Source organism: Malurus melanocephalus, unplaced genomic scaffold (assembly GCF_030028575.1).
Source record: "Malurus melanocephalus ecotype Western Australia unplaced genomic scaffold, MMel_1.1 scaffold_1508, whole genome shotgun sequence".
NCBI lineage: Eukaryota > Metazoa > Chordata > Aves > Passeriformes > Maluridae > Malurus > Malurus melanocephalus.
The window spans coordinates 5,437-15,276 of NW_026624740.1; the positions used below are offsets into that span (position 1 = coordinate 5,437).

Sequence of the window (9,840 nt, forward strand, 5' to 3'; positions counted from 1 at the left end):
AAGCCTGGTCTTTTGAGAGCAACTTATTGGGCAGATTTCAGTGCAAGGCTCTCTGCCAGGGCAAGTTTGTGACCCTGAATAACTCCACTTCTCACCCTCAAAAAGTGCAGAAAAAAAATGTTTTTCTCTATTTTTTTTTAATTAAAGGGGGATATTTAACTGCTGAAAGTTAAGCAGTCCTCCACACTGTGTTTGCCAGGCACTACTTTTATGAATATTGTGATTAATTGTTTCTCTTGGACGTGTCCTGTGATGGTCTCCTGAGGATACTCTGGTTTGGGATCCTCCTACACTGCTGCCAGTGGAAATGTTCCCTACTGTGTTCATTTTCTGTGTTTGCAGTGTATGAGGAAAATATCTATTGGGGTTTTTTGTTGGAATCTACTAACATCAGTAATGATGTTCAGTTTTCAACATACACATGCTGAGTTGTATCACTGAAKGCTATGATTTACAATATCCTTTTATCATGCTGTACAAGCAAAATCTCTTCCAGCAGCTGTGCTTGGCAGTGAAATGAGGACTGCCTGGGTCAGCTGCAGAAACCTGCTAAAAGGATGGGAAGCTGAGAGAGAAGCTGTGAACTTTTRGATGTCAGTCRTTTCTGTTTCTTAAAAACAAACTAAAGCAAACCATAARTGTTTAATGGTCCTGTGTTCTCTGGCTTCATTTCAGAGTTCAGAGGTCGTGCAGGAGAAAGTAGAGACACACAGCAGCAGAGGAAGGACACAAAACTCAAACAATTGTGCACTTCATACGAGTCCCCAGTGGTGTGACAACAGAAAAACTGCCCCACAAGGAAAAGTTGTGAAAAAGAGAAATAGGGCAAATGACACTCATGTGCTCATGAAGACACAGAAAATTGTMGGAAGTAGAAAAAGAGAAATGCTGCTGTCRTCTCCAAATAAAGTCCACACACATTTTCTGGRGTAAACATACATACTAGTGACMAAAWAATGCTGAAGAGGTGAGTGTTATTYGTGGCTTTTATAGMTATCTCATAGTGGGGCCTTTTGGAAAACACTTTCTTTGAGGTGCTTTCCTGTATGCCCTGAGATTCCTAAATAGTGTATTCCTGTTTTGTTTTTCTTTTTTTTTTCATTAAGATCCATTCCATCAGAGTATGACATGCCTTTATGGTACACATAATTTGAATTTTTCAAGATGATTACATAAACATTCCCACATTCCTGTGGGAATTCTTTCCTGTACAGTATAGCACAGCATGAGTTTATATTCCTGTTTCCACAGTCATTACACTCAGTGCTTTTCTTTTGTCTATCATGAAGCCTATAAAAACAAGTGTTAACATTAAATCTTTTTCAGAGATGTTAGCGTGTATTAGATGACATTAGGAAATGAATTAGGAAGCTCCAGGAAAGTCCTGTCTGTGCTTTTGCACCCACTGAACTTTTTAAGGACATTAACTGTTAAAATACTCCAACAAAATCTACTTTCTAGTTGTTAGGTTAAGTGTCAGCTCCTGGGGCAGATGAGGTTAATATTCTCAGCACTTAAAACATTTTTTTTTGAGTACTCTCCCTGGTTTTGAGGCAAARATGGGAGGAATTATGTTTACCTTCTTTCCATGGTAAAAGAAAGCACAAATTTATTGTTTACCCAGGTTATTCGATTAGCATCAACTTATGTGGCTTCTGTTGTCTCTACTGAAAATCCTGTTGTCACTACTACTGGCCCTCTGGCCTCTTCACAGGAAGTGGGAAAGTCCCACAGGAAGGGTTGTACCTTGCTCAATAATGAAAGAATAAATCATAAAAAAAAAAAAAAAACATCAAAAAAAAAAAAAAAAAAAAAAAGTACAACAATATTAAAAAAAAAAAAAAAAGAACCCATCGTCCTTCCCAAATAAGCTTGTTCTGATTCAACACATTCAGGTTCACCTATGTGCCTTAGTTCTGCTGAGGAGAAGAATGATGAAAATGAATCATCTAGAGAAGAAAAAAGAAAATATGCCMCCAGCTGGGTGAGACTTCTGCCTCTTGTGTGTGCTGGAGATACAACAAGGTATTACTTTATAGGGAGAGGAATTTTGTATTCATGAAAGTTAATCTGATTTCCTAAGGAAGCTAAAACCTTCTGTGTATCACATCACACCATATGTGTGAAGCAGAACGTGAGAACGTGAGAAGCTCAACAAATTAYTTCACTTCCACTGCACAGGAATCTCTTTTAGAATGAACATGGCCTGTCTTCAGCTATTGCACATAAAAAGAAAAAACATGAATATATAACACACAAATTATAAAATAATAATGCAGAACAAACATTGTTCCTGAATTTCATATTTGCTATTTCTATCTCGCCTATTCTCACAGTGACTGCTATTTTGTACCACCTCATTTTCCAAAAGCCAAGGGTAGAACAGAGTTCTGTAGGTCAGGTTACCTCACATAAAARGAGGGAAGCACAAAGACATTTTGTTGTTTCAGTTTTCCTTTTRCTATCTTATCTCTAAATTTATAAAATAAAACAGAGGCATAGTTTCATTATTCATAGTTTCATTACTAAGTTATTTACAAATATTTGTTAGCAATAAACTTTCTCAGATAAAAACAGCGAGACRAATTGATTTCTTTTCCTTTCACTAGAGATGAAGGAACATAACTCATCCCAAATACTTTAAATCTTATCTTAGGTAAGAACTTATAGAATCAATCATACAATCATACAATTGTCAGGGTTAGAAAAAACCTCCAAGACCATCAAGTGCAACTTTTGACCACCATGTTTATTGAACCATATCACAAAGTGATACAAGTACTTGTTTTTGGACATTTCCAGGGGGAGYATATCTTTCAGAGGTACTGATGCCTCCCCTTTAACTGCAAAGCAGCTGAACAACTGCCTTAACTTAGACAYCTAAGGGTTAGAAGGCCAATGTTAGAACAATTCCACTCAAACTCCCCAAAAAGCCCTCTCAGTTCCTCTCCACATCAGTGCCCAATAGTGACAACATCAGAAGAGCTGTAAAAGGTTCTGCTAAATGGAAAGAAGTTGTGATAATAAAAGATAATTCAAGAAGACACTTCAAAATATTTACCACCTGGCATTAATGGAAAGCTTGGACAAGGAYTGCAGACATGGTGTAGCATTTTCTTGTCCAGRTCTCATCACAGATTTTACTGCAGGTGCTTTGGCCTTCAAGGCTTTCCAGTGCACGCCCTGATTCATGCTCCAACCACTCATATCCCACATTTTTCAACCTCCTGAAGAAAGATTCTCCCCAACATGCATTAATACCTTATTTCTCCTCACACCAGTTTGGAAGGCTCTTTCCAAATGTCTGTGTGGCTCCTTCATTACYCACTAGAGACTCTCAGCTGTAGCTTTCCCAGCTCTGTTAAGCCTTAGGACCTAAGGTGCTGTCCCTTGTGGTTCTCGACGTGTCCTGACGATATGGAAAAACATCCTAAAATACCAGTGGCTCAAGCCAACTTGGCAGCAGTACAGTGGAAACAGTGTGATATATTTGGCTCCTGCCACTGATGAGTTCTTCTGTCAAATTGTAACGAGTTTCTGTAGGGGGAAAATGGGGGATGGAAAACCCAATAGTTGCCTCAGGGTTTTTTTCCTGGAAATATTGCTTCTGCATATGCATAAACTGCTGCCTTTCTCAGTCCTCAAAATTACTTTTAAAATTTGTTTTCAAGTGGTTTTTAGGGGAGAGATTAGCTAAAGACAGCCCAAGAACAGCAGGGATAGAACAGACCTTCATTCTTCCACCCTATGGGTTGATGTGAGAGTCACTCAGAATATAGATAGGAAGGAACTTAATACAACAGAATCCAATACAGAAACTGTAATATTATAACAGGCTTCTTGTGAGCCTGGAAGAGTGAAGAGCTATAAAAATCTCTTACTGAAAGGGCTGGGTTGGTGTGTTAATGCTAGAGACATCTCTCACTGGAATCTAAGCATTATCCCAAAAATCAGGATTCATCACCCGATGTGCAGTGAGCCAATCACACAGAGAGCCAAGGCTTTGTTATTCCCTGTTTACACAATGATGGGTGTTGGGTGATAAATCCACAAAGACATCATACCAAGAGAAAAGATAAGCATTCTCTATATGCTGTTAATTTTTTATATGTTCTGCTTATYTAATAAATTCAGTGCTCAGTATCTGACTATTTCTGAGTTGTGCTGAGCTGGCTTCTTATCTTGGATGGCCTGGTGGCCATCAATGTTCACAATTCTATTATTGTTGGGCTGGCTTTCTTAATTTCTTCTTATCTTGGGTGTCCTGCAGTAGCAGATTCTTCCTCCTAATCTTTGTTATTCCCCTGGGTCTATGACATTTGAAGTGGGCAGGGCTCTGAACCCTATTGACAAAAAATTTTTTTTTGGATATCACAATGAGGGCATAGAGAGGAGGTTTCAACGTGGAAGACAAAAAATTTAAAGCAAACATCTTCTGAAAGTCAGAAGAAATTTAACAAATCTTTAACAAATCTTGTCCCTACTTGGACATATTCCACTTCTTGCAAAACTCTTCTCCTTAGACCAGAAGTCACAGAATAATGGAGTAATTCTAAATTCTTTCAAGAGCGCAATACCTGGTTGAGAAACAGTCACCATAATGAATCATCCGAGACAATGMCAGTGGTTTTGGAGAATGACTGAGTAGTCCTTACGTTAATTTTTACCTACCAGCTGCACTGTAATTTTGTCTCTGTAATAATTAAGAACAATGGGGATTTTTCCAGTCATGAAGACCTAAGTTTAGGGTCATTTTCTTGGTGACTTCTCAAGTATTGAAGACCTATCAAGTAAGTGCCACCTTTATGTTTCAATTTACATGTTTTAGACCTGGAGACATGTCCTTGGTCTGAACAACACAAAGATCCTCCCCAGGGCTTCAGTCCAACCTCCAACACCAAAGSCAAACCAAAGGAAAAGCCCTGCTGCTCACCAGACAGCATAAAAAACTTTGCTGAAGCAACCATTGTCCCAGGGCAGCTGCCAGCCCTGCTTTGGGAATCAGGATTGGTGGCTGGGATAGTACCAGAGGATCCAGGCTTTTGCCATCCAGTTATGTTTTCTGTCAAAAGGGGATAATTTCTAACAAATCATCTCCAGAATTAATACAGGCCAAAGCCCTTCTTGAATCAGTTTTCTCCCTACAGGAGAAATCTCAAAAACTATGGCAGTGGCAGCACGAAGCTGATGGAAATCCTCTCAGAAAAGGCAGATTTTKCAGATTTTTAAATATTTTTCTTGACGAGATATTTAATTACCACAATAAAAGAATCAAGCATAATTCGCACACTCACACACACAAAAAAAAACCAAAAAAACCTCAAAACCCCCAAACCCCAAAACTGAAAAAGAGAACTACCCTTGCCACAGGAGATACCTTGGCAACAGCTGAAGATCTAACAAGATTGCRAAAAATTGTGTAATTTCACTGGGTATTGAGAAAGCTTAACAGTTATGAAGAAAGTGGAAAAAGTGCTAGCAGTGATTTCTGTGCACTGGCAGTAAATGAATGAGGGAACTAATAGATACCCTGAAGTTCTCAGATCATGTAATTTTCAATCCTAAAATATGGCCTTATTCCTCCAGATGAAAACATGTTACAGAAATATGCATATAACTATCAGTTAAAAAAAAAAAAAAAAAAAAAAAAAAAAAAAAAAAAAAAAAAAAAAAAAAAAAAAAAAAATTAGTTCCAAAATGCAATTTAACCCAAACCCCTCATGTTTCTGATCATTTTCCTGGTTGTGCCAGGTTTCAGTGAGAAATGTCTCTAGCATTAATAGACCAACCCAGACCTTTCAGTAGGAGATTTTTACAGTTCTCCATTCCTTCAGGCTCACAGTGAGACTTTTAAAGGTTCACTTGAGGAAAGGAAAAAAAAAAAACCAAACCAAAATTATGCAACTGTAGACTACACATTTTTAATGAGAGGGAAATTTTTGCCAAGTTGAAAAAAAATCACTGAGTAAATATAGCTATTGTGTCAATTGTTAAGAAATCACTAAAATAGCATATGATTATGCTATAGTGATTCATTTGATCTCAGGACTTCCACATAAAAATAAGTATGTGTTACATCAGCATATTTACTGCACACAAATTATCATTTTAAAACTACACAGAAATAGACATATATGCTTTCCCCTCTAATTAATAATGATATAATTCTCATAATTAATAATTAATAGAGTATCTTTCATATGTTCTTTTATATCACAGTTATAAATAAATTTATGCAGCCATAAACTTGATATCTCTGCTCATATTTTTTTGTAACTTATATAATAGACTTTTATGTACAAGATAATGATTAACAGGGACATTATTAATACATTTGTGTCAGTGAAAGTTTCAACATATTTACATTTAATCACAATGTGCAGTGAAATAGTAGCAATATGTGCAATATTATCAAGATATGCAAGTGAAGTAATTTGATTACCAGGATATTTAGTCCTAATAAATTTTAGTGAATGGACTTTTGTTAGAGTTATGAACAGTCAAGAAGTAGAGGCTGAATTACATCTCTCTTTGCTTTCAATAACCGGCAATTAGGAGAATTTTACAATTTATGGGGTGCAATGCTACACTTACAAGAAATTTATACAATATCCAGCTGTGTATCCATACCTGTGTGGAGGGAGTGCTGCTCTCACAACTCTTGCCACAAGGAACTGCAGAGGTGCAGAAGAGCCTGCAAATTTACCTCTTTATTCGCAGAAAAATGAAGTTGCTGTAGCAACCCCAAGCAGCCCTGCTGCCCAGTGCCCTCCCAGACAGTTGATCTTGCATCAGCCTCAGAGAAAAACTGAAAGTTGCACCGACCTTTTAAACCTCCCTGTAGCTAAGCTGTCTCAAGTGATAAGGAATTATGAAGCCTCTGAGACCAAGATAATACCCTCTCACACTTATTTACAAGAAAGACCAGCTCTAAGAAATCCTTTCAGGACCAGCCTTTGCCTYTGATCCCTTTACCCTCTGCAATAGCCCAGCACTTGGAGGAAACGTATAAGGTCCCTGTTGCCAATCCAGAGCAAGTTTAATTGACTTTGCTCTTTACAGTAACTCTTTGCAAACACAGCCTAATCCCAGTTAATCCCCACAAAGTACTGGAAGCCAGGTAATACGTGTCATATTAGAKATAACTCTTCAGATTTGRGTTTATTRTATTTATTTACACGAAGCACAGAGATGGGTCAGGATGAGGGATCCCAGCTGTGAGTACAGCTGCTCAAATYCATGGGRCACYTTCTAACAATTTCCACAGACTATGRTTCAGAAYTYGGTTGTMTAAATGAACATCTGAGCCAAGTGKCTGTGCTATTGCTWCCTCTGCCTCTCTTTGYRGATCTTTGATAAATTCTTTYATCACAGCAGGGATGATGCTKCCTCAAATTATTAAATTATTAAATTTTAAGCATYGTATTATTTTTTTTTTATTTGAACRKCTTATAGAGTCACCTCCTTCCACAAAGTTACAGCAAACAGCACCAGTTWTCAGCCTGTCTGCCAAGTGCATTCATAATTATGATAAAAACTGTCCCAGAGCATTAYCAGGACCCTGGAGGTGAGTCATTATGGCAGGAGCTATAAAACTCCAAAGTGCTAACTCAAGAGGCACACCATGGCATAAACCTCTTCACTTGGCTTTCTACGAAATTTCCACTTCTCTAAAGTTAGTCAGAAAAAACAAGTGACAGGGGAAAGGTAGGAATAAAATAACATTCTTGAAATTTGCATTAGCCTGGATATTTTCTGACCTATCCTCTTATGAAACGTTGTTGTTCTACCTTTGGTCTTCTTGGAGTCCTGCTGATTGCTTCCTGTGCCTTTTCGCAGCTGCAGCCTCCYGCTTGTTGCCAGACTTCTGCCTTCCTTTCTCCATGTGCTTCCTTTTAGCCCTGTTTCCTTCTCCCAGAATCTCCTCCCTCCTCCAGCTCTGTGTATGTCTGTCACCTTCCACCCTATCATCTCAGCAGTCACTCCTCCACCAACTRTCTCCTCAAGTCTGTCTCCTCCCCCCTTGGATTATCCTCTGGGTTTTTTTTCCCACTCTTCCAGAATTTACTGTTTTCCATTTACTGCTTCACTTTCTCCTTGGCGTTAACAAGTTTTTCTCATAATCTCCCTTGTTACATTTTTCTTCTATTTCTCTTCTTCTTCCTCTGCAGTTCTGTTGCCTAAACTTTTCACATCATCAAAAAGCTGGTTGTGAATGAAAGCCCCATTTTTCAGTGTTCTTTGGTACACAGACAAGTCTTATCTGAAAGGGCTAATTATAAATAATAATTTAGGTTTGGTAACTTAATTCTGGATTCTTGTTTGTGTTTTTCCTAAAGCCTCAGAGCAGGAAAGCCCACGGTATTTCTGCCCATTATCTGTTTTCTGCCCAGCTCTCATTCAGCAACCTTTTTGAAGTCCTCCCACTCCTAAGAAAATTTATATTGAACAGCTTAAGCCATACCCAAAGAAGCAGACATGCCAGAAAAGAAAAGAAAAGTAAATTTTATCCCCCTCTTACCTGCACCAGAACTGGGAGAGGTTCTGAGCTGATGCTGGGGAGAGCTCAGAGTTTTCTGAATGCAGCATCAGGCAGGTTCAGTGGCAAAGCTGGGCTACCAAAACCAGTGCTGTGCCCTTCCTTCCAAGCCACAACAGCTAGAAAGGAAATGGGATGCATCCTTCATGTCTTTCTCATGATTTGAGGAGTCAGAGCACTCGTTAGTGTTTAGCATCGAAAAAAAAATCCTTAAAATTATATAGGATAAAGATTACAGAATTGTAAACATGTCGTCACAACATGAAACACTCCAGGCATATTTGTGGCAAAGCACACACCCTCGGTGTAATTATAGCCAGGCTCCTCTGTTTTAGGCAAAAGTAACAATAGTCACTTATCAGATGCTCAAAATGGTATTGGAGAGGATTCAGCAGGACACTCCCAAGACTTTCTGGGCAGCAGCAGCCATAGGATTGCAGACACATAAGTGCTCAGTCCCTCCAGCCTCTGGCAACCATTGCTGCACGCTGCTCTATTAGTGGTTTTCTGGTTAGTTTTTCACCACCCTTTCACAATTTCTTTTCTTGCTCTGTGATTCTAACTCAGACTTCTTTCCTCAAGTCTCACTGCCCGGCTGTCTGCCCACCTCCTCTCAGGGGACAAATCTTGGCCATATCAGARGGGCGCCTCTAAAATCTGTGTGCTCATTTCAGCATTGCACATTCAGGCCATGCACTGATGTGCTTCTGCATGTGAGATTGTTTTAACCACGGTTGCATATTCTAGGTCTTACTGAACATTGTGTTTCCAGACTCTGTGTACCCAGGGCAGCATTCCAGTATCTTGGTCAAACAAACACCATGGACACCCRTCAGCTGCTMTCTGTCAGGATACCCACCATGTCTSTGAGTACAGTTTAATGACTGTATAATGCCTGGATAATGTGTCTACATTCAGGGAACAGGCACGATTCACCTTAAAAGAGACATCAACAGCTGCAGTGGGGATGGTTTTTCAGTAAAAGACRTTTAGACCCAGCAGGTCTTGGTATTTTGAATCTTCATCTGCATGTAATGAGGATAATTCTCATCTTGGCATGACAGGCATATGTTGACTCATGAACTGGTGAGKCTTATGAGAAGATATTTTCTTGGATAGCAAATGTGAGGATGTATTTTCCTATGGATATTTTACTTTCCTTTGACCAAATAAAACATGAGGGCCCTCCTYTCTGAGGTCAGCAATATTCCATTTTTGATCAACTAAATACACATGCTCGCATGTACATGTGAACATATGTGCTGGTGCTTTGTTTCAATATCAAAGAATCTGTCCTGAAA

The 9,840-nt window shown here is 38.8% G+C and overlaps 1 long non-coding RNA gene across 2 annotated transcripts; it reads right to left on the reverse strand.

Annotated features, from left to right (window-relative positions):
• Positions 1 to 2,387: 2,387 nt before the first annotated feature.
• LOC130587078 (uncharacterized) lies at positions 2,388 to 8,850 on the reverse strand. Of its 2 annotated transcripts, none has more exons than XR_008966753.1 (3): positions 8,522 to 8,850; positions 6,631 to 6,694; positions 2,388 to 3,409 (listed from the first exon to the last, which is right to left on the reverse strand). It is a non-coding gene; the product is annotated as an uncharacterized LOC130587078 (long non-coding RNA). The 2 variants fall into 2 exon arrangements; XR_008966752.1 differs by lacking the exon at positions 8,522 to 8,850 and adding an exon at positions 7,791 to 8,509.
• Between the last annotated feature and the right edge of the window lie 990 nt (positions 8,851 to 9,840).